Source organism: Coregonus lavaretus (assembly GCF_964263955.1).
Source record: "Coregonus lavaretus genome assembly, chromosome: 1".
NCBI classification, from domain to species: domain Eukaryota; kingdom Metazoa; phylum Chordata; class Actinopteri; order Salmoniformes; family Salmonidae; genus Coregonus; species Coregonus lavaretus.
Window position 1 is genome coordinate 55,850,761 of NC_139988.1, and position 25,375 is coordinate 55,876,135.

The 25,375-nt window shown below is 44.1% G+C and overlaps 1 protein-coding gene across 1 annotated transcript in view; it reads left to right on the top strand.

The window, feature by feature from the left end:
* The window catches only part of btaf1 (BTAF1 RNA polymerase II, B-TFIID transcription factor-associated), a 72,199-nt gene that overhangs the window by 16,478 nt on the left and 30,346 nt on the right, over positions 1 to 25,375 (top strand). The gene's annotated exons all lie outside the window — the stretch shown is intronic.

Here is a 25,375-nt window from a genome sequence, read left to right on the forward strand (position 1 = left end):
GTGTTCTTGGGGTCATAGGCAGCATTCCTCCTCCTCCAAACACGGCGAGTTGAGTTGATGCCAAAGAGCTTGATTTTGGTCTCATCTGACCACAACACTTTCACCCAGTTCTCTTCTGAATCATTCAGATGTTCATTGGCAAACCTTAGACGGGCATGTATATGTGCTTTCTTGAGCAGGGGGACCTTGCGGGCACTGCAGGATTTCAGTCCTTCACGGCGTAGTGTTACCAATTGTTTTCTTGGTGACTATGGTCCCAGCTGCCTTGAGATCATTGACAAGATCCTCCCGTGTAGTTCTGGGCTGATTCCTCACCGTTCTCATGATCATTGCAACTCCACGAGGTGAGATCTTGCATTGAGCCCCAGGCCGAGGGAGATTGACAGTTATTTTGTGTTTCTTCCATTTGCGAATAATCGCACCAACTGTTGTCACCTTCTCACCAAGCTGCTTGGTGATGGTCTTGTAGCCCATTCCAGCCTTGTGTAGGTCTACAATATTGTCCCTGACATCCTTGGAGAGCTCTTTGGTCTTGGCCATGGTGGAGAGTTTGGAATCTGATTGCTTCTGTGGACGTGTCTTTTATACAGGTAACGAGCTGAGATTAGGAGCACACTCTTAAAGGGAGTGCTCCTAATCTCAGCTTGTTACCTGTATAAAAGACACCTGGGAGCCATAAATCTTTCTGATTTGAGAGGGGGTCAAATACTTATTTCCCTGATTTTAAAATGCAAATCAATTCATAACATTTTTGACATGATGCGTTCAAATAAACGTACCATTAAAATTATAGACTGATCATTTCTTTGTCAGTGGGCAAACGTACAAAATCAGCAGGGGATCAAATACTTTTTTCCCTCACTGTATATTACACTGAACTAAAATATAAACGCAACTTCAAAGATTTTACTGAGTTGATGTAAAGAAATCAGTCAATTGAAGTAAATTCATTAGGCCCTAATCTATGTTTTTCACATGATTGGGAATACAGATATGTGGTCAAAGATGACTTTAAAAAAAATTGTGGTTGACCACAATTTTGCCTCATGCACCGTGACACATCTCCTTCAAATAGTTAATCAGGCTGTTGATTGTGGAATGTTGTCCCACTCCTCCTTAATGGCTGTGTGAAGTTGCTGGATATTGGTGGGAACTGGAACATGCTGTCGATCAAGAGCATCCCAAACATGCTCAATGGGTGACATGTTTAAGTATGAAGGCCATGGAAGAACTGGGACATTTTCATTTTCCAGGAATTGTGTACAGATCCTTGCGACATGGGGCTGTGCATTATTATGCTGAAACATGAGGTGATGGTGGCAGATGAATGGCATGACAATGGGCCTCAGGATCTCGTTACGGTGTCTCTGTGCATTCAAATTGCCATTGATAAAATGCAATTGTGTTAGTTGTCCGTAGCTTATGCCTGCCCTTACTATAACCCCACCGCCACCATGGGGCACTCTGTTCACAGCGTTGACATCAGCAAACCGCTCGCCCACACGTCGCCATACACGCTCTGCCATCTGCCCGGTACAGTTGAAACCAGAATTTATCCATGAAGAGCACACTTCTCCAGCGTGCCAGTGGCCATCGAAGGTGAGCATTTGCCCACTGAAGTCGGTTACGATGCCGAACTGCAGTTGGGTCAAGACCCTGGTGAAGAAAACGAGCACGCAGATGAGCTTCCCTGAGACTGTTTCTGACAGTTTGTGCACATTCTTCGGTTGTGCAAACCCACAGTTTCATCAGTTGGATAGATTATCTTGGCAAAGTAGAAATGCTTACTAACAGGGATGTAAATACATTTGTGCCCCAAATTTTAGAGAAATAAGCTTTTTGTGTGTATGGAAAATTTCTGCGGTCTTTTTTATTTCAGCTCATGAAACATGGGACCAACACTTTACATGTTGCGTAAAGTGGTAGCCAAATCCAGTGTTTGAATGACATTGTTGATTTCAGTTGTCTATTGATCCAGAACAGAAATAGTTCTGCTCTTGCCAGTTCAGACCCTACTTTAGTGCCCGTTCCGGGATTTGAACCATCGACCCTCCGGCTACAGGTCTGCCTCTAACCTCTGGGCCACCTTCAACCTCCATGGTAGGAGTCCTGCACGGGTCAGTTCTTTTAGAGCCTACCTATTTTTGGAGCCGGACCCATCCCGACCGGCCACATGCACTGAACAAAAATATAAACGCAACATGTAAAGTGTTGGATATGGCTGTTGCGGTGACCGTATTACCGCCACACCGGCGGTCACGAGTCATGAAGGCAGTCAAATTCCACATGACCGTTTAGTCAGGGTAACTACGCTTCTCAAAGCTCTGATGGTCATTAGTAGCCTACTAAACTTGCTAACTGCCTGGTAACTCAGCACTCTATTGTCCCTCTAATCACTCTGACATCAATGCAAATCTAATCAAACACTTAATGAGAGCTCATGTTGCGCAACATTTCTATAGGCTATGCAATTGCGCGAGAAAACAGAGTGATGGCCTCTACTAAAAAGGGGAGGATCAGCTTTCTATAGGCTAGGCCTACTATATTTATTTCTCAACTTTCCTAATATTAAGCACATTGCTTCTCTTTACAACAGGAGTATAGTGGTCCTCTGTAGCTCAGCTGGTAGAGCACGGCGCTTGTAACGCTAAGGTAGTGGGTTCGATCCCCGGGACCACCCATACACAAAAATGTATGCACGCGTGACTAAGTCGCTTTGGATAAAAGCGTCTGCTAAATGGCATATTATATTATATATTATATAGCCTACCTGGCTGGCATGAAAATGAACCACGGGAAAAGTGTCCTCCATTCGCTATTTAAGTGCAGAGATGACATATTTTTTCCCCAGCCCCTGTTTTGAGACTGTGCATGATAATGGTCCATTCTAAATCAAAACGAATTTCACACATATATGATTTAGTATATGTAAAGAGAAGATTAAATCAAGAATAGGCTAATATTGTCACCCATCAGACTATCACTTGTTAATGATGCCCAGTGTAAGGCAAGAAACAATGCCTTATTATTATTTTATTTTTTTACTTTTTCTAATCAGTCGCACACCTCATGTAGCCTAGCCCTTAGGGCTATATGTTTTGATAAAGTGGCCAAATGACTAAAGTAAGCACATTAATCTGCTTTACAAGGGATGTAGAGCCTAACTGGCATACATAAGCAGCATGTGAGTCAAGTTTGGAAGAATTTTATCTTAAAAATGCACCTTTTTATAATAAAAGCATTACATGCATAATCGCATTTGCAGTCAATTTTGCGACTAGCTCTTAGGAAACTTTGCGATATTGTCATTTTATGTATTTTTTTACCATTATTAGCTCAGTGTTTTGTATCATTACATACAGCCGGGAAAAACTGTTTGATATCAGAGCGGCGGTAACTCACCAGCATTACGACCAGGAATACGACTTTCCCGAGGCAGATCCTTTGTTTGCTCTCCCCAGGGCAATTGAACTGATTCCAGCGGCTGAACCAAAACAACGCCGGCGGAGGAAAGGCACTCGGAGCAGCCTGCTGGTTAGAATAAGGAGGCACGCACACCACCCACCGCTTCTAATTATCCTACTCGCTAATGTTCAGTCTTTGGATAACAAGGTCGACGAGCTCAGGGCAAGGATTTCCTTCCAGAGAGACATCAGGGCCTGTAACATACTTTGTTTCACGGAAACATGGCTCTCTGGGGATATTCTGTCGCAATCGGTCCAGCCAGATGGGTTCTCAGTTCATCGCACAGACAGAAATAAATATCTCTCCAGGAAGCTGAAGGGCGGCGCTGTGTGTTTTCATGATTAACGACTCATGGTGTAATTGTAGGAACATACAGGAACTCAAGCCCTTTTGTTTACCCAACCTAGAATACCTCACAATTAAATGCCGACCGTATTATCTCGCAAGATAATTTTATTTGGTTATAGTCACGGCCGTGTATATCCCCCCTCAAGCCGATACCACAACGGCCCTCAAAGAACTTCACTGGACTTTATGCAAACTGGAAACCACATCCTGAGGCTGCATTTATTGTAGCAGGGCATTTTAACAATGCACATTTGAGGACTAGGCTCAAACAGGAAGTACCCGTGCTAAGGACTATTCAATGCTTGTCTGACCAATCGGAATCCACGCTTGAAGATTGTTTTGATCACGCGGACTGGGATATGTTCCGGGTAGCTTGCGAAAATAATTTAAACTCAGTCACCGTTTGTGTATTCATCTATCAGGAAGTGTATAGGAGATGTTGTGCCCACTGTGACTATTAAAACCTACCCTAACCAGAAACCGTGGATGGCAGCATTCGTGCAAAACTGAAAGTGCGAACCACCACATTTAACCATTGCAAGGTGACTGGGAATATGGCAGAATACAAACAGTGTGACTACTCACTCCGCAAGGCAATTAAACTAACAAAACATCAGTATAGAGACAAAGTGGAGTCACAATTCAACGGTGCAGACACGAGACGTATGTGGCAGGGTCTACAGACAATCACGGACTACAAAAGGAAATCCAGCCACGTCGCTGACACAACGTCTCGCTTACAGACAAGCTAAACACCTTCTTCGCCCGCTTTGAGGATAACACAGTGCCACCGAGGCCCACTACCAAGGACTGTGGCCTCTCCTTCTCCGTGGCTGACGTGAGTAAGACATTTAAGCATGTTAACCCCCGCAAGGCTGCCAGTCCAGATGGCATCCCTAGCCGCGTCCTCAGAGCATGCGCAGACCAGCTGTCTGGTGTGTTTACGGACATTCAATATCTCCCTTTCCCAGTCTGCTGTCCCCACATGCTTCAAGATAGCCACCATTGTTCCTGTACCCAAGAAAGCAAAGGTAACTGAACTAAATGACTATCGCCCCGTAGCACTCACCTCTGTCATTATGAAGTGCTTTGAGAGACTAGTCAAGGATCATATCACCTCTACCTTACCTGTCACCCTAGACCCACTTCAATTTGCTTCCCGCCCCAATTGATACACAGACGATGCAATCGCCATTACACTGCCCTAGCCAATCTGGACAAGAGGAATACCTATGTAAGAATGCTGTTCATTGACTATAGCTCAGCATTCAACACCATAGTACCCTCAAAGCTCATCATTAAGCTCGAGGTCCTGGGTCTGAACCCCGTCCTGTGCAACTGGGTCCCCCCCAGGTGGTGGTAGGAAACAACCTCTCCACTTCGCTGATCCTCAACACTGGGGCCCCACAAGGGTGCGTGCTCAGCCCCCTCCTGTACTCCCTGTTCACCCATGACTGCGTGGCCAAGCACGCATCCAACTCAATCTTTGCAGACGACACAACAGTAGTAAAAGTTGATTACCAATAATGACGAGACGGAGTTGAGGGCTCTGGGAGTGTGGTGTCAGGAAAATAACCTCTCACTCAATGTCAACAAAACAAAGGAGATGATCGTGGACTTCAGGAAACAGCAGAGGGTGCACCCCCCTATCCACATCGACAGGACCACAGTGGAGAAGGTGGAAAGCTTCAAGTTCCTTGGCGTACACATCACTGACAAACTGAAATGGTCCACCAACGCAGACAGTGTGATGAAGAAGGTGCAACAGAGCCTCTTCAACCTCAGGAGGCTGAAGAAATGTGGCTTGGCACCTAAAACCCTCACAAAATTCTACATATGCACAATTGAGAGCATCCTGTCGGGCTGTAGCTCCGCCTGGTACGGCAACTGCACCGCCCGCAACCGCAGGGCTCTCCAGAGGGTGGTGCGGTCTGCCGAACGCATTACCGGGGGCAAACTACCCACCCTTCAGGACACCTACAGCACACGATGTCACAGGAAGGCCAAAAAGATCATCAAGGACATCAACCACCCGAGCCACTGCCTGTTCACCCCGCTATCATCCAGAAGGCGAGGTCAGTACAGGTGCATCAAAGCTGGGACCGAGAGAATGAAAAACAGCTTCTATCTCAAGGCCATCAGACTGTTAAATAGCCATCACAAGCACATTCGAGGCTGCTGCTGCTTATTGGAATCACTGGCCACTTTAAGAAATGGAACACTAGTCACTTTAATAATGTTTACATATCTTGCACTACTCATCTCATATGTGTGTATATACTGTATTCTATAATATTCTACTGTATCTTAGTCCATGCCGCTCTGTCATTGCTTGTCCATATATTCTTGAATTCCATTCTTTACTTAGATTTGTGTGTACTGGGTATATGTTGTGAAATTGTTAGATATTACTGCACTGTCGGAGTTAGAAGCACAAGCATTTTGCTACATTTGCAATAACATCTGCTAAACACGTATGTGACAAATAAAATGTGATTTGATTTAGTGCTTTGCTGTTCGTTAGGCCTACTCATCTTGTTGGCTGACAAAGTAAATGTGGACGGTTCTTCCAATATCTTCAATATGCATCTCGGGATTGGATAAGGACGCGCGCAGTTGCGTCCCCGACGCGTGTGTCTTCACTTGTAGCCTGTGAGAAAGACCCGATCACGTGATGGAGAGCGAGAGGCTCTATGCAGGGAGATGGGCCACAAAAGGCATTATTTTGTTAGGTTTCATTACGGCCACACAAAGGGGATGCCGGCTGGAAATTTGAGGCATTTTCAAGTGCTTCTCAAATTGTGAATGAGAGACTGAAGTGTGTACAGCCTGCGCAAAAAAACAAAGCAGAGCTCATGCCTTTTCAAGCGACTTTTTTCAAATCATCATTAGTTGCAGCATTACAATGTATAAAAAAATCTAAACACTTAGCCCAACATTTGTAGAAGAACAAAAGTTACATTAATAACTCTAAATTAAGCATATAGGAGTACCTAATTTATTGGTTAAATGCTCAATACAGAATAGCCGCATGTGCGCATTCCCTCAAATCGTTTGGGGAACATATCCTTTCTATTTTATTCAGCTTTGTTCAATTGTATTGTCATACTATAAAATAATGCCACGGAATTCTAAGAATCTTGTCTGCTAAATTAACTAGTGTAGCCCACAGCCATTTGGCATAGCCAGATCATGGCCTAACATAAGGACAACTCAGAGTATTCTGTTCTTCTGAAATAGACTACATTTTCTTCATATCATGTTTCTTTAGACCTGTCTAAAATAAATAATGGATTTATTGTGATGGTGTAGGCTATATTATATGGATTTATTAGACTTGTTAAAATGTAGATGTTCCAAAGGTCTGCATCAGTGGCTTGTAGGCTGTGTGGAAGCCAGGAGATGCTAAATGTTTGTTAATTAACGGTCAATTACCGTGAGAAGTTTCGTGACTGGCACAGCCCTAGTGTTGGTCCCATGTTTCATGAGCTGAAATAAAAAACCGCAGAAATGTTCCATATGCACAAGAAGCTTATTTCTCTGAAATGTTGTGCACAAATGTGTTTATATCCCGGTTAGTGAGCATTTCTTCTTTGCCAAGATAATCCTTCCACCTGACAGGTGTGGCATATTAAACAGCATGATCATTACACAGGTGCACCTTGTGCTGGGGACAATAAAAGGCCACTCTAAAATGTGCAGTTTTGTCGCACAACACAATTCCACAGAGGTCTCAAGTTTTGAGGGAGCATACAATTAGCATGCTTAATTTCTCTACCATAAGCTGCCTCCAACGTCGTTTTAGAGAATTTGGCAGTACGTCCAACTGGCCTCGCATGGGCAGACCACATGTAACAACGCCAGCCAAAGAAGTCCATATCTGGCTTCTTCACCTGTGGGGGGTGCCAAGGAGTATTTCTGTCTGTAATAAAGCCTTTTTGTGCGGGGGAAAAACTCATTCTGATTGGCTGGGCCTGGCTCCCCAGTGGATGGTCCTATGCCCACCCATGGCTGCACCCCAGCCCAGTCGTGAAATCCATAAATTAGGGCCTAATGAATTTATTTCAATTGACTGATTTCCTTTTATGAACTGTAACTCAGTAAAGTCATTGAAGTTGTTGCATTTTATATTTTTGTTCAGTTCAAAATCCGATACCAGACATCAGGACAGATTTTTCTCCGCAACCCTACCCACCAGTATAGAATTGTTCTGAGAGACGATTCGTGACTCGTCAAAAAACTTGCCTGGCTACCCAAACTTGTTACTCCTGCCAAATGCTACGCCACGCAATGAGTCTGGATCTGAGTACCTCCCCAATCATACACTGCTCAAAAAAATAAAGGGAACACTTAAACTACACATCCTAGATCTGAATGAATGAAATAATCTTATTAAATACTTTTTTCATTACATAGTTGAATGTGCTGACAACAAAATCACACAAAAATTATCAATGGAAATCAAATTTATCAACCCATGGAGGTCTGGATTTGGAGTCACCCTCAAAATTAAAGTGGAAAACCACACTACAGGCTGATCCAACTTTGATGTAATGTCCTTAAAACAAGTCAAAATGAGGCTCAGTAGTGTGTGTGTGTGTGTGTGGCCTCCACGTGCCTGTATGACCTCCCTACAACGCCTGGGCATGCTCCTGATGAGGTGGCGGATGGTCTCCTGAGGGATCTCCTCCCAGACCTGGACTAAAGCATCCGCCAACTCCTGGACAGTCTGTGGTGCAACGTGGCGTTGGTGGATGGAGCGAGACATGATGTCCCAGATGTGCTCAATTGGATTCAGGTCTGGGGAACGGGCAGGCCAGTCCATAGCATCAATGCCTTCCTCTTGCAGGAACTGCTGACACACTCCAGCCACATGAGGTCTAGCATTGTCTTGCATTAGGAGGAACCCAGGGCCAACCGCACCAGCATATGGTCTCACAAGCGGTCTGAGGATCTCATCTCGGTACCTAATGGCAGTCAGGCTACCTCTGGCGAGCACATGGAGGGCTGAGCGTCCCCCCAAAGAAATGCCACCCCACACCATGACTGACCCACCGCCAAACCGGTCATGCTGGAGGATGTTGCAGGCAGCAGAACGTTCTCCACGGCGTCTCCAGACTCTGTCACGTCTGTCACGTGCTCAGTGTGAACCTGCTTTCATCTGTGAAGAGCACAGTGCGCCAGTGGCGAATTTGCCAATCTTGGTGTTCTCTGGCAAATGCCAAACGTCCTGCACGGTGTTGGGCTGTAAGCACAACCCCCACCTGTGGATGTCGGGCCCTCATACCACCCTCATGGAGTCTGTTTCTGACTGTTTGAGCAGACACATGCCCATTTGTGACCTGCTGGAGGTCATTTTGCAGGGCTCTGGCAGTGCTCCTCCTTGCACAAAGGCGGAGGTAGCGGTCCTGCTGCTGGGTTGTTGCCCTCCTACGGCCTCCTCCACGTCTCCTGATGTACTGGCCTGTCTCCTGGTAGCGCCTCCATGCTCTGGACACTATGCTGACAGACACAGCAAACCTTCTTGCCACAGCTCGCATTGATGTGCCATCCTGGATGAGCTGCACTGCCTGAGCCACTTGTGTGGGTTGTAGACTCCGTCTCATGCTACCACTAGAGTGAAAGCACCGCCAGCATTCAAAAGTGACCAAAACATCAACCAGGAAGCATGGGAACTGAGAAGTGGTCTGTGGTCACAACTTGCAGAACCACTTCTTTATTGGGGGTGTCTTGCTAATTGCCTATAATTTCCACCTGTTGTCTATTCTATTTGCACAACAGCATGTGAAATGTATTGTCAATCAGTGTTGCTTCCTAAGTGGAGAGTTTGATTTCACAGAAGTGTGATTGACTTGGAGTTACATTGTGTTGTTTAAGTGTTCCCTTAATTTTTTTGAGCAGTGTAATTCTAACCATTATTATTGGTCCCAGAAACCGATGGGTTCAGCTCCCTCCACAGATTTTCTATGGGATTAAGGTCTGGAGACTGGCTAGGCCACTCCAGGACCTTAATGTGCTTCTTCTTGAGCCACTCCTTTGTTGCCTTGGCCGTGTGTTTTGGGTCATTGTCATGCTGGAATACCCATCCACGACCCATTTTCAATGCCCTGGCTGAGGGAAGGAGGTTCTCACCCAAGATTTGAGGGTACATGGGCCCCGTCCATCGTCCCTTTGATGCGGTGAAGTTGTCTTGTCCCCTTAGCAGAAAAACACCCCCAAAGCATAATGTTTCCACCTCCATGTTTGACGGTGGGGATGGTGTTCTTGGGGTCATAGGCAGCATTCCTCCTCCAAACACGTTGAGTTGATGCCAAAGAGCTCGATTTTGGTCTCATCTGACCACAACACTTTCACCCAGTTCTCCTCTGCCAATGAACATCTGAATGATTCAAACTTCAGACGGGCCTGTATATGTGCAGGGGGACCTTGCGGGCGCTGCAAGATTTCAGTCCTTCACGGCGTAGTGTGTTACCAATTGTTTTCTTGGTGACTATGGTCCCAGCTGCCTTGAGATCATTGACAATATCCTCCCGTGTAGTTCTGGCCTGATTCCTCACCGTTCTCATGATCATTGCAACTCCACGAGGTGAGATCTTGCATGGAGTCCCAGGCCGAGGGAGATTGACAGTTATTTTGTGTTTCTTCCATTTGCGAATAATCGCACCAACTGTTGTCACCTTCTCACCAAGCTGCTTGGCAATGGTCTTGTAGCCCATTCCAGCCTTGTGTAGGTCTACAAACTTGTCCCTGACATCCTTGGAGAGCTCTTTGGTCTTGGCCATGGTGGAGAGTTTGGAATCTGATTGCTTCTGTGGACAGGTGTCTTTTATACAGGTAACAAGCTGAGATTAGGAACACTACCTTTAAGAGTGTGCTCCTAATCTCAGCTCGTTACCTGTATAAAAGACACCTGGGAGCCAGAAATCTTTCTGATTGAGAGGGGGTCAAATACTTATTTCCCTCCATTAAAATGCAAATCAATTTATAACATTTTTGACATGCGTTTTTCTGGATTTATTTTGTTGTTATTCTGTCTCTCACTGTTCAAATAAACCTACCATTTAAAATTATAGACTGATCGTGTCTTTGTCAGTGGGCAAACGTACAAAATCAGCAGGGTATCAAATACTTTTTTGTAGGCTATTGGCTACACAAACTTACCAGCCGCACAGGTTTACACTTTATATGGCCTGCATATGGTCTAAATCAGGGGTGTCAAACATACGGCCCTCGTGGTGGTCCAATCCGCCCCGCGGGTGGTTTGAGTTGGAAATACAAATAGTGGGGGAAAAAAGTATTTAGTCAGCCACCAATTGTGCAGGTTCTCCCACTTAAAAATATGAGAGAGGCCTGTAATTTTCATCATAGGTACACGTCAACTATGACAGACAAATTGAGGAAAAATAATCCAGAAAATCACATTGTAGGATTTTTAATGAATTTATTTGCAAATTATGGTGGTAAATAAGTATTTGGTCACCTACAAACAAGCAAGATTGCTGGCTCTCACAGACCTGTAACTTCTTCTTTAAGAGGCTCCTCTGTCCTCCACTCGTTACCTGTATTAATGGCACCTGTTTGAACTTATCAGTATAAAAGACACCTGTCCACAACCTCAAACAGTCACACTCCAAACTCCACTATGGCCAAGACCAAAGAGCTGTCAAAGGACACCAGAAACAAAATTGTAGACCTGCACCAGGCTGGGAAGACTGAATCTGCAATAGGTAAGCAGCTTGGTTTGAAGAAATCAACTGTGGGAGCAATTATTAGGAAATGGAAGACATACAAGACCACTGATAATCTCCCTCGATCTGGGGCTCTACGCAAGATCTCATCCCGTGGGGTCAAAATGATCACAAGAACGGTGAGCAAAAATCCCAGAACCACACGGGGGGACCTAGTGAATGACCTGCAGAGAACTGGGACCAAAGTAACAAAGCCTACCATCAGTAACACACTACGCCGCCAGGGACTCAAATCCTGCAGTGCCAGACGTGTCCCCCTGCTTAAGCCAGTACATGTCCAGGCCCGTCTGAAGTTTGCTAGAGTGCATTTGGATGATCCAGAAGAGGATTGGGAGAATGTCAGATGAAACCAAAATATAACTTTTTGGTAAAAACTCAACTCGCCTTTTTGGAGGACAAAGAATGCTGAGTTGCATCCAAAGAACACCATACCTACTGTGAAGCATGGGGGTGGAAACATCATGCTTTGGGGCTGTTTTTCTGCAAAGGGACAAGGACGACTGATCCGTGTAAAGGAAAGAATGAATGGGGCCATGTATCGTGAGATTTTGAGTGAAAACCTCCTTCCATCAGCAAGGACATTGAAGATGAAACGTGGCTGGGTCTTTCAGCATGACAATGATCCCAAACACACCACCCGGGCAACGAAGGAGTGGCTTCGTAAGAAGCATTTCAAGGTCCTGGAGTGGCCTAGCCAGTCTCCAGATCTCAACCCCATAGAAAATCTTTGGAGGGAGTTGAAAGTCCGTGTTGCCCAGTGACAGCCCCAAAACATCACTGCTCTAGAGGAGATCTGCATGGAGGAATGGGCCAAAATACCAGCAACAGTGTGTGAAAACCTTGTGAAGACTTACAGAAAACGTTTGACATGTGTCATTGCCAACAAAGGGTATATAACAAAGTATTGAGAAACTTTTGTTATTGACCAAATACATATTTTCCACCATAATTTGCAAATAAATAAATTAAAAATCCTACAATGTGATTTTCTGGAATTTTTTTTCTCATTTTGTCTGTCATAGTTGACGTGTACCTATGATGAAAATTACAGGCCTCTCTCATCTTTTTAAGTGGGAGAACTTGCACAATTGGTGGCTGACTAAATACTTTTTTTCCCCACTGTAATTTCTGTTTAGAAATGATAATGGGCCTACATTCATACAATTTCAAGACTGTGTCCAGCACCGACATGAAAGGTAACAGTTGGAGCATAAAATTCCCAAAACGGTGGATGGAGGAATGTATTTTTTTTAATGCAAATTGACAGCGAGGATATATTACATTTTCAGTGCGGCCCTCCGGACCTTGTTGAAGACCGAATGCGGCACCCAGGGCAAAATGGGTTTAACACCCCTGGTCTAAACGAACAAAAGCCTTAATTAATGTAAAAATTAACAGAATTATTGTAAACAAATACCTGCTTGGACTTTTTCAGGCTGTGTATCCATCTACTGTGTTGCTGTCCTCCATGTCCACTAACTCCAAAATCCTTCTAAACCAGGGATTTCACTCTCGCAGCACCTGTTTCTACAATGGTGTATTCCTCCATAACCTTTCTTTTTCAGCTGTTTTGTTAGCCATTTTTACATGCGCTAGGAGTCTGGGAAAATAAACTTGGCAACGGACACGGAGTGTACAAAACATTAGGAACACCTTCCTAATATTTTGCCCTCAGAACAGCCTCAATTCGTCGGGACATGGACTCTACAAGGTGTCGAAAGCGTTCCACAGGGATGATGACTACAATGCGTCTCACAGTTGTCAAGTTGGCTGGATGTCCTTTGGGTGGTGGACTATTCTTGATACACACTCAAACCTGTGCGCCTGGCACCTACTATCATTCCCCGTTTTTAAAAAGCACTTGTATGTGTGACATTCACCCTCTGAATGTCACATATACACAATCCATGTCTCAAGGCTTAAAAATCCTTCTTTAACCAGTCTCCTCCCATTCGTCTACACTGATTTGAAGTGGATTTAACATGTGACATCAATAAGGGATCATAACATTCACTTGGTCAGTCTCTCATGGAAAGAGCAGGTGTTCCTAATGTTTTGTACACTCAGTGTATTATCGCGTGGCGGGAGCGAACATAAGCTCTGCACGTGGACAAATTAGGAATGTTTCAGCACCACACAAATCATGGACAGTTCCTTGCTCCATTCTCTCGCTGCATGCGTGACTGGTAGCCTAGGCCATGTCTGCCTCACCGCTCGCATAATGGAATTCGCAACACCATTCAACACAAGCTCCTGGGTGTGTAAAAAATGTATTATCCTGCTTTCAGACCTGCAATATAATTGTTCTGAAATGCGGGCCGAACCACGGGTAGAAAGAATGTTTTCATTCCACCCGCCAGCTGATTTTTGTGCGGGTCAACCGCAGGGAACCGTGGGTATCTGACCCAATTCAGGACTCTACTCCACGGTTCAGTTTAAGCTCAGTGGGGATGAAGTTATAACTTATTATATTGGACATAACTGCGGCACATTGTGCTCTCATTTAGCAAAGTTGACGAGGGCACAATATTTAGATTGAAAGGAGAACTCTGTATTAGGTTACTATAGTGCTTTGTGTTGTCTGTGTTGTGTTCGCTTGTCTGGGTAGAAGGCCATGGCCCTGTGCCCGTCTGCCACGGAGTCATAGGGGTGTGATGACACCATGTTAGAGAGACAGATGGTAGTGCTAATATTGACTCTGTCTGGTCCTCTCCCACTGTCACTGTTCCTGTTCCACTGGCTGGGAGCAAAAACAAACCTAGCCTAGGAGAAGGTTGCTGCTAATACTAAAGGTACAGACAGACCGGTAGGATTGTGGAGTGTCTGCCGGCTGAGAGTACTAAGCACCTCTGAACAGAGTGCAGGCCGTAATTTGCTAGGCGTGGCTGGTAGGATGGCAACAATAAAGAACAATGACAGTCCAACACACTGGGGCGCAGCTTGAACCAGGCTAGGCTGGCATATTTATTCAAAATAAAAGTTTCTCAAACTGTAACTGAAAACAAAACCCTCTCCTTAACAGAACCTAGAGTTAGACTTAACTTTTAATGAAAACTAGCTGGTCTGCTTACCAGCTTCACTTGTAGTCCGGTCACTTCTTCCTGTGGAGAACACCAATGTTCAGGGCTTCAAACAAATGTCTGTAGAGCTCAGCCTCCGGCTTCTAGCCAGGCGCTCTCCCGTGCTGAACTAAAGCAGCACCTTACATTTCTCAGGTGTGTTGCAGCCTATCAAGGCTGAGTGGCCTCAGGTGTGGGCGTAGCCCTGCAGCTTAGCTTGCTGCAGGCTACAATGCAGGTTGTGGGGCATGGCTGACGCTCCAAACAGTGGCTTTCCCCGGCCACATCACCGGGGGCGCCACAATGTAGAAACGGGAGAAATTGACGTCTGTCAGTTGCCCACCGGCGGGTGGTCCCTATAACACACCACACATGTGAAAGAATGGCGAACGAACAGCCCCCTACTGCACAGACGACAATCAGTCTGGTGAATATATTTTTTGTCTCCTTCCCTTAAGTGTACTTCCATGTTTTATACCACATTGGTTACAGTGCATTCGGAAAGTATTCAGAACCCTTCACTTTTCCCACATTTTGTTACGTTACAGCCTTATTCTAAAATTGATTAAATTATTTTTTTCCCTCAATCTACCCACAATACCCCATAATGACAAAGCGAAAACTGGTTTTTAGAAATTGTTTCAAATGTATGAAAATGTAAGAACTGATACCTTATGTACATAAGGATTCTCAGACCCTTTGCTATGAGACTAGAAATTGAGTCTGGTGCATTCTGATTCCGTTGATCATCCTTGATGTTTCCTTGATTGGAGTCCAGCTGTTGTAAATTCAATTGATTGGACATGATTTGGAAAGGCACACACCTGTCTATATAAGGTCCCACACTTGACAGTGCATGTCAGAGCAAAAACCAAGCCATGAGGTCGAAGGAATTGTCCGTAGAGCTCCGAGACAGGATTGTGTCGAGGCACAGATCTGGGGAAGGGTACCAAAACATTTCTACAGAATTGAAGGTCTCCAAGAACACAGTGGCCTCCATCATTCTTAAATGGAAGAAGTTTGAAACCACCAAGACTCTTCCTAGAGCTGGCCGCCCGTCCAAACTGAGCAATCGGGGGAGAAGGGCCTGGGTCAGGGAGGAGACCAAGAACCTGATGGTCACTCTGACAGAGCTCCAGAGTTCCTCTGTGGAGATGGAAGAACCTTCCAGAAGGACAACCATCTCTGCAGCACTCCACCAATCAGGCCTTTATGGTAGAGTGGCCAGACGGCACCTAAAGACTCTCAGATCATGAGAAACAAGATTCTCTGGTCTGATGAAACCAAGATTGAACTCTTTGGCCTGAATGCGAAGCGTCACGTCTGGAGGAAACTAGGCACCATCACTACGGTGAAGCATAGTGGTGGCAGCATCATGATGTGGGGATGTTTTTCAGCGGCAGGGACTGGGAGACTAGTCAGGTTTGAGGGGAAAGATGAACGGAGCAAAGTACAGCGAGATCCTTGATGAAAACCTGCTCCAGAGTGCTCAGGACCTCAGACTGGGGTGAAGGTTCACCTTCCAGCAGGACAACGACCCTAAGCACACAGCCAAGACACCGCAGGTGTGGCTTCGGGACAAGTCTCTGAATGTCCTTGAGTGGCCCCGGCAGAGCCCGGACCTGAACCCGATCAAACATCTCTGGAGAGACCTGAAAATAGCCCCATCCAACCTGACAGCGCTTGAGAGGATCTGCAGAGAAGAATGGGAGAAACTCCTCAAATACAGGTGTGCCAAGCTTGTAGCATCATACCCAAGAAGACTCAAGGCTGTAATCGCTGACAAAGGTGCTTCAACAAAGTACTGAGTTAAGGGTCTGAATACTTATGTAAATGTGATATTTCAGTTTTTTGTTGTTTTATATCTCTCTCTCTCTAGTTTTAGAACACCTACTCATTGAAGGGTTTTTCTTTATTTTTACTATTTTCTACATTGTAGAATAATAGTGAAGACATCAAAACTATTAAATAACACATGGAATCATGTAGAAACCAAAAGCGTTAAACAAATCAAAATATATTTAATATTTGAGATTCTTGAAATAGCCACCCTTTGCCTTGATGACAGCTTTGCACGCGCTTGGCATTATGGGATTTTGTGTGTAGATTGAGGAGGGAAAAAAAACTAACATCCATAAGGCTGAAATGTAACAAATGTGGAAAAAGGGAAGGGTCTGAATACTTTCCGAATGCACAGTCTTCATTGATTCACATACTGTAGGCTACATTCTCAACACAGATTAAATGTAGCATCAAAGTTGACCTCTGAAGTAATTACATTTGTTAGCAGTTATGTTATTCACCTCTGGTCCATTCTTCACAGTATCTCCCAGTGATGTCATGACTCCTGTTTTTCCATATTTTTCCGAAATCATGGGTAACACCGAAAGCATACCTTGAGTCTGTGTAGATATTAGCTGTTTTTTCCTTCAGCCTGTTTGCATGCTTCTGTCAAAGCCACCAATTCTGCCACCTGTGCTGATGTTCCTGCAGGTAACGTGCCTGTCACTATCACATTGTCCATTGTAGGAACTGCCCAGCCTGCCTTCCTCACACCCCCCTCCACAATGCTTGAACCGTCTGTGTATAAGAAACTCAGGGTTTTCCAACGGATGACTTTTAATAAACCCATCAGAGAGCTGATTCAACACCAACTCACAACAGTCGTGTTCAAGTAATGCGGTATCTGGAGGAAGCATCAGAGTAGCTGGATTAGATGGTGTGCCACGTTGTATGATGATGTTAGGAGCCTCCAACACAGTTGACCACTTGTTCCAACGAGCAGCTGTGACCTGTGCAGCTCGATTCATTGTCAGAAGAGTATGAACAGCATGTGGACACTTGATGGTAAGATGTTGGTCGAGAACAAGCGATGCCACCATTGACACAGCGACGGAAGTAGCCTGCATAACAAAGACTAACAACTGTAATCCATCCTAAGGCTGTAGACTGTGGAGTCTGTTCTATCGCTTGACATGGTCCCACTTCTTCATACCCACGTCTTGTGGATGCTTCAAAGTCTTTGACCATTCATCCAACTGTTTTGGAGATGCTGATTTATGTGTGATTACTGCCACCATAGGTTTGTCTTTACATTGTTTGTCACCGCTGTCAGAATCTGTTGACTCAAAGCCAGGCAGTGCTGACCAGATGCTTGAAACCCGGTCTGCCATTTGCAATTCTGCCTTTTCCACCCTTGCATTCTGTAATTGTTGGATTTCCTTTTTTTAATGTTTTAATCTGTTCACCAAGAGCCCTCAAACTCTACCTCTCTGCAATTTCCTATCATGAGTATCACGAAGGAATTTATCGTCTCGTTTTCTTACTACAGTTAAAGACCATCGTGTCTTTGTCAATGAGTTAGACATTCTCTGTATTTTTCCCCAAGCTTTTTGTATATCAGACAGATTCCATATTCCATCTTTGTTAACAATGACAGAATATTTCTTTATCTCCTGCCTACACTTCTCTACTTTGAAATGGTTCTTCATATCACTAGACAGTGACTTTTTTATATTTTTCATGTTCACATCCGGAGCAGCTGTCCCGCCCTTTTTGAGTGTGGTTCTCTCACTTGAAGACGCCATTACACTAACTTCAGAAGTTGTATTATTTTTATTTATATATACAGTGGGGAGAACAAGTATTTGATACACTGCCGATTTTGCAGGTTTTCCTACTTACAAAGCATGTAGAGGTCTGTAATTTTCCAGAAAATCCAGAAAATCACATTGTATGATTTTTAAGTAATTAATTTGCATTTTATTGCATGACATAAGTATTTGATACATCAGAAAAGCAGAACTTAATATTTAGTACAGAAACCTTTGTTTGCAATTACAGAGATCATACGTTTCCCGTCGGTCTTGACCAGGTTTGCACACACTGCAGCAGGGATTTTGGCCCACTCCTTCAGGTTTCGGGGCTGTCACTGGGCAGTACGGACTTTCAGCTCCCTCCAAAGATTTTCTATTGGGTTCAGGTCTGGAGACTGGCTAGGCCACTCCAGGACATTGAGATGCTTCTTACGGAGCCACTCCTTAGTTGCCCTGGCTGTGTGTTTCGGTTTGTTGTCATGCTGGAAGACCCAGCCACGACCCATCTTCAATGCTCTTACTGAGGGAAGGAGGTTGTTGGCCAAGATCTCGCGATACATGGCCCCATCCATCCTCCCCTCAATACGGTGCAGTCGTCCTGTCCCCTTTGCAGAAAAGCATCCCCAAAGAATGATGTTTCCACCTCCATGCTTCACGGTTGGGATGGTGTTCTTGGGGTTGTACTCATCCTTCTTCTTCCTCCAAACACGGCGAGTGGAGTTTAGACCAAAAAGCTAAATTTTTGTCTCATTAGACCACATGACCTTCTCCCATTCCTCCTCTGGATCATCCAGATGGTCATTGGCAAAGTTCAGACGGGCCTGGACATGCGCTGGCTTGAGCAGGGGGACCTTGCGTGCGCTGCAGGATTTTAATCCATGACGGCGTAGTGTGTTACTAATGGTTTTCTTTGAGACTGTGGTCCCAGCTCTCTTCAGGTCATTGACCAGGTCCTGCCGTGTTGTTCTGGGCTGATCCCTCACCTTCCTCATGATCATTGATGCCCCACGAGGTGAGATCTTGCATGGAGCCCCAGACCGAGGGTGATTGACCATCATCTTGAACTTCTTCCATTTTCTAATAATTGCGCCAACAGTTGTTGCCTTCTCACCAAGCTGCTTGCCTATTGTCCTGTAGCCCATCCCAGCCTTGTGCAGGTCTACAATTTTAACCCTGATGTCCTTACACAGCTCTCTGGTCTTGGCCATTGTGGAGAGGTTGGAGTCTGTTTGATTGAGTGTGTGGACAGGTGTCTTTTATACAGGTAACGAGTTCAAACAGGGGCAGTTATTTCAGGTAATGAGTGGAGAACAGGAGGGCTTCTTAAAGAAAAACTAACAGGTCTGTGAGAGCTGGAATTCTTACTGGTTGGTAGGTGATCAAATACTTATGTCATGCAATAAAATGCAAAATAATTACTTAAAAATCATACAATGTGATTTTCTGGATTTTTGTTTTATATTCCGTCTCTCACAGTTGAAGTGTACCTATGATAAAAATTACAGACCTCTACATGCTTTGTAAGTAGGAAAACCTGCAAAATCGGCAGTGTATCAAATACTTGTTCTCCCCACTGTGTGTGTGTATGTGTATATATATATATACACATACACACACACAGGTGCAGCTCAATAAATTAGAATAATGTGGAAAAGTTAAGTAATTTCAACAATTCAATTGACAAAGTGAAACTCATATCGTGGATTAATTACACAAAAAGTGAAATAGTTCTAGCCTGTATTTGTTTTCATCTTGATGATTACGGCTTACAGCTCATGAAAACCCCAAATTCAGTATATCAGAAAATTAGAATATGACATACAGTGGGGGAAAAAAGTATTTAGTCAGCCACCAATTGTGCAAGTTCTCCCACTTAAAAAGATGAGAGGCCTGTAATTTTCATCATAGGTACACGTCAACTATGATAGACAAAATGAGGGGAAAAAATCCAGAAAATCACATTGTAGGATTTTTAATGAATTTATTAGCAAATTATGGTGGAAAATAAGTATTTGGTCAATAACAAAAGTTTCTCAATACTTTGTTATATACACTTTATTGGCAATGACACAGGTCAAACGTTTTCTGTAAGTCTTCACAAGGTTTTCACACACTGTTGCTGGTATTTTGGCACATTTCTCCATGCAGATCTCCTCTAGAGCAGTGATGTTTTGGGGCTGTCGCTGGGCAACACGGACTTTCAACTCCCTCCAAAGATTTTCTATGGGGTTGAGATCTGGAGTCTGGCTAGGCCACTCCAGTACCTTGAAATGCTTCTTACGAAGCCACTCCTTCGTTGCCCGGGCGGTGTGTTTGGGATCATTGTCATGCTGAAAGACCCAGCCACGTTTCATCTTGAATGCCCTTGCTGATGGAAGGAGGTTTTCACTCAAAATCTCACGATACATGGCCCCATTCATTCTTTCCTTTACACGGATCAGTCGTCCTGGTCCCTTTGCAGAAAAACAGCCCCAAAGCATGATGTTTCCACCCCCATGCTTCACAGTAGGTATGGTGTTCTTTGGATGCAACTCAGCATTCTTTGTCCTCCAAACACGACGAGTTGAGTTTTTACCAAAATGTTCTATTTTCGTTTCATCTGACCATATGACATTCTCCCAATCCTCTTCTGGATCATCCAAATGCACTCTAGCAAACTTCAGACGGGCCTGGACATGTACTGGCTTAAGCAGGGGGACACGTCTGGCACTGCAGGATTTGAGTCCCTGGCGGCGTAGTGTGTTACTGATGGTAGGCTTTGTTACTTTGGTCCCAGCTCTCTGCAGGCCATTCACTAGGTCCCCCCGTGTGGTTCTGGGATTTTTGCTCACCGTTCTTGTGATCATTTTGACCCCATGGGGTGAGATCTTGCATGGAGCCCCAGATCGAGGGAGATTATCAGTGGTCTTGTATGTCTTCCATTTCCTAATAATTGCTCCCACTGTTGATTTCTTCAAACCAAGCTGCTTACCTATTGCAGATTCAGTCTTCCCAGCCTGGTGCAGGTCTACAATTTTGTTTCTGGTGTCCTTTGACAGCTCTTTGGTCTTGGCCATAGTGGAGTTTGGAGTGTGACTGTTTGAGGTTGTGGACAGGTGTCTTTTATACTGATAACAAGTTCAAACGGGTGCCATTAATACAGGTAATGAGTGGAGGACAGAGGAGCCTCTTAAAGAAGTTGTTACAGGTCTGTGAGAGCCAGAAATCTTGCTTGTTTGTAGGTGACCAAATACTTATTTTCCACCACAATTTGCAAATAAATTCATTACAAATCCTACAATGTGATTTTCTGGAGAAAAAAAATTCTCATTTTGTCTGTCATAGTTGACGTGTACCTATGATGAAAATTACAGGCCTCTCATCTTTTTAAGTGGGAGAACTTGCACAATTGGTGGCTGACTAAATACTTTTTTCCCCACTGTAAGACCAGTGAAAAAAGGTATTCTGAAAAGTATGTTCTTGTAGATGCAGTCAGTACTTGGTTGAGGCTCCTTTTGCATGAATCACTGCATCTATGCGGCGTGGCATCGAGTCGATCAGCCTGTGGCACTGCTGAGGTGTTATGGAAGCCCCGGTTGCTTCGATAGCGCCCTTCAGCTAGTCTGCATTGTTGGGTCTCGTGTCTCTCATCTTCCTCTTGACCATACCCCATAAATTCTCTATGGGGTTCAGATCAGGCGAGTTTGCTGGCCAATCAAGCACAGTAATCCCATGGTCATTGAACCAGGTATTGGTACCTTTTGGCAGTGTGGGCAGGTGCCAAGTCCTGCTGGAAAATGAAATCAGCATCTCCATAAAGCTTGTCAGCAGAAGGAAGCATGAAGTGCTCTAACATTTCCTGTTAGACGGCTGAGTTGACTTTGGACTTGATGAAACACAGTGGACCAACACCAGAAGATGACATGGCTCCCCAAATCATCACTGAATGTGGAAAATTCACACTGGACTTCAAGCAACTTGGATTCTGTGCCTCTCCACTCTTCCTCCAGACTCTGGGACCTTGATTGCCAAATGAAATGCAAAATTTACTTTCATCTGAAAAGAGGACTTTGGACCACTGAGCGACAGACCAGTTATTTTTCTCCTTAGCCCAGGTAAGACGCTTCTGACGTTGCCTCAGTTGTAGCACATTGCCTGGATACGTCTGTGCGTGGTGGCTCTTGATGCACTGACTCCTGCCTCAGTCCACTCCTTGTGAAGCTCCCCCACATTTTTGAATGGCCTTTGCTTGACAATCCTCTCAAGGCTCCGGTTATCCCTGTTGCTTGTGCACCTTTTCCTACCACACTTCTTCCTTCCACTCGACTCTCCATGAATATGCTTGGATACAGCACTCTGTGAACAGACAGCTTCTTTAGCAATGATCTTTTAAGGCTTTCCCTCCTTGTGGAGGGTGTTTGACTGTCTTCTGCACAACTGTCAAGTCAGCACTCTTCCCCATGATTGTGAAGCCTACTGAACTGGACTGAGAGACCATTTAAAGGCTCAGGAAACCTTTGCAGGTGTTTTGAGTTAGTTAGCTGATTAGTGTGACACCTTGAGTCTACAATATTAAACTTTTTCACAATATTCTAATTTTCTGAGATACTGAATTTGGGGATTTCATGAGCTGTAATCATCAAGATTAAAACAAATACAGGCTTGAACTATTTCACTTTTTGTGTAATTAATCCACTATATATATATATATTATAGAGTTTCACTTTGTCAATTGAATTATCGAAATTCTTAACTTTTCCACAATATTCTAATTTATTGACCTGTGTGCAGACAGACAGACAGTCGGAAGTTTACATACACTTATCAAATACACAAATCTGGTTCATCCTTGGGAGCAATTTCCAAACGCCTGAAGGTACCACGTTCATCTGTACAAACAATAGTACGCAAGTATAAACACCATGGGACCACGCAGCGATCATAGCGCTCAGGAAGGAGACGTGTTCTGTCTCCTAGAGATGAATGTACTTTGGTGCGGAAAGTGCAAATCAATCCCACAACAACAGCAAAGGACCTTGTGAAGATGCTGGAGGAAACGGGTACAAAATTATCTATATCCACAGTAAAACGAGTCCTATATCGACTTAACCTGAAAGGCCGCTCAGCAAGGAAGAAGCCACTGCTCCAAAACCGCCATAAAAAAGCCAGACTACGGTTTGCAACTGCACATGGGGACAAAGATTGTACTTTTTTGGAGAAATGTCCTCTGGTCTGATTAAACAAAAATAGAACTGTTTGGCCATAATGACCATTGTTATGTTTGGAGGAAAAAGGGGGTGACTTGCAAGCCGAAGAACACCATCCCAACCGTGAAGCACGGGGGTGGCAGCATCATGCTGTGGGGGTGCTTTGCTGCAGGAGGGACTGGTGCACTTCACAAAACAGATGGTATCATGAGGAAGGAAAATTATGTGGATATATTGAAGCAACATCTCAAGACATCAGTCAGGAAGTTAAAGCTTGGTCGCAAATGGGTCTTCCAAATGGACAATGACCCCAAGCATACTTCCAAAGTTGTGGCAAAATGGCTTAAGGACAACAAAGTCAAGGTATTGGAGTGGCCATCACAAAGCCCTGACCTCAATCCTATAGAAAATGTGTGGGCAGAACTGAAAAAGCGTGTGCGAGCAAGGAGGCCTACAAACCTGACTCAGTTACACCAGCTCTGTCAGGAGGAATGGAAACTTCTGACCCACTGGGAATGTGATGAAATAAATAAAAGCTGAAATAAATAATTATCTCTACTATTATTCTGACATTTCACAATCTTAAAATAAAGTTGTGATCCTAACTGACCTAAAACAGGGAATTTTTTTCTAGGATTAAATGTCAGGAATTGTGAAAAACTGAGTTTTTAAATGTATTTGGCTAAGTTGTATGTAAACTTCCGACTTCAACTGTAGGTCTAGACTCACCCAGCAACGTGATATGCCATCAATCAGGAGATTAAGAACTGAATCCCGAAGTGGGTTGAGCACAGCCCTCTCTCTTTCCCCTGGATCAAAACACAGTTGATTTTAGTTTTTTTTCTTGTTGTTGGTCAAGACCAATTCATCCGTGTCACGGCAGCAAGTGTTAGCAGTTTGTTATTCTTCAATAACACAGACCCCAAAGCAAATCAGCAAATATATTTATTCAAAGAGAACAAATCAGTTATGCTGGAAAGTAGATGGTAGATGTTCATTCTTCCCTGTCCTCAATGTTTCTCCACTGAACAAAGAGACAGGATGTAGTTTATAGCCTCAAGCCTAGCATGTTGCTGACCAATTAGAATTCCTTGCAATAAAATTGGGCCAATGGCCAAACCCACAAGTATCCTGTTTCAGGCTCAATGTATAGACAATTTGGACCAATGATAACTTGCCACATGTAGCTATGAGTCTAAAGAGTTGTTGAACTGAAAAACAACTATTTCCATTGATCGTTAATTACCTCTAGTTCTCTGCGTTGTATTTAGCTTCTAATATTCTTACACATTCATGTTGTACATAATGAAGTATTATATTTTCCCATCTATTTTGGTACTTGAATGGTTGTGTTTTGTAAGGAGATTGTAGTGGACATTTTTATCAATAATGAGGTGAGACTGGGTCAATCACCAATCAGGACATTACTTTATTCAAAACTTATAAGGCAATAACCGAGGCTGGTCGGCTCAACAGTCTTGACTGTTGGCTGAGAACCCTGACACAAAGAATACGAAGATATTTTATAGCAAAGATACACCCTCTTCGTCTACATGACAAATAAGATGTATGGAATGGGTCACAAGGTGAGACTTGATATATGAGAAAGGAGTATCCCCCAGCCAGATAGCATTTGCTATGAAGACTGTTCTTATTGTACAGAAACCAGAGTTTGGCCCCCAAAACAAGCTTCCTCATCATTATCCATACCCAAGCCATCTCTCCCTGGTACCTCATTATACACAAACACCAATTCATTCTATGGAATGCATGCTGTAGGTTTTATCACCAAAGGCATCGTAAATCTACTGTCAGTGTTAACAGACACATGAGAGTTCTAAGAACCCTATTCTATTGCAGAAAACAACCATTTGATGCAATAACAGTATAACAATCTTGTAATTTCTGCTCTCACAAGATTTAATTTGCCTCAATCCGTCCGTTCTCTATCAGACTTTGTGTCAGTTCCATTT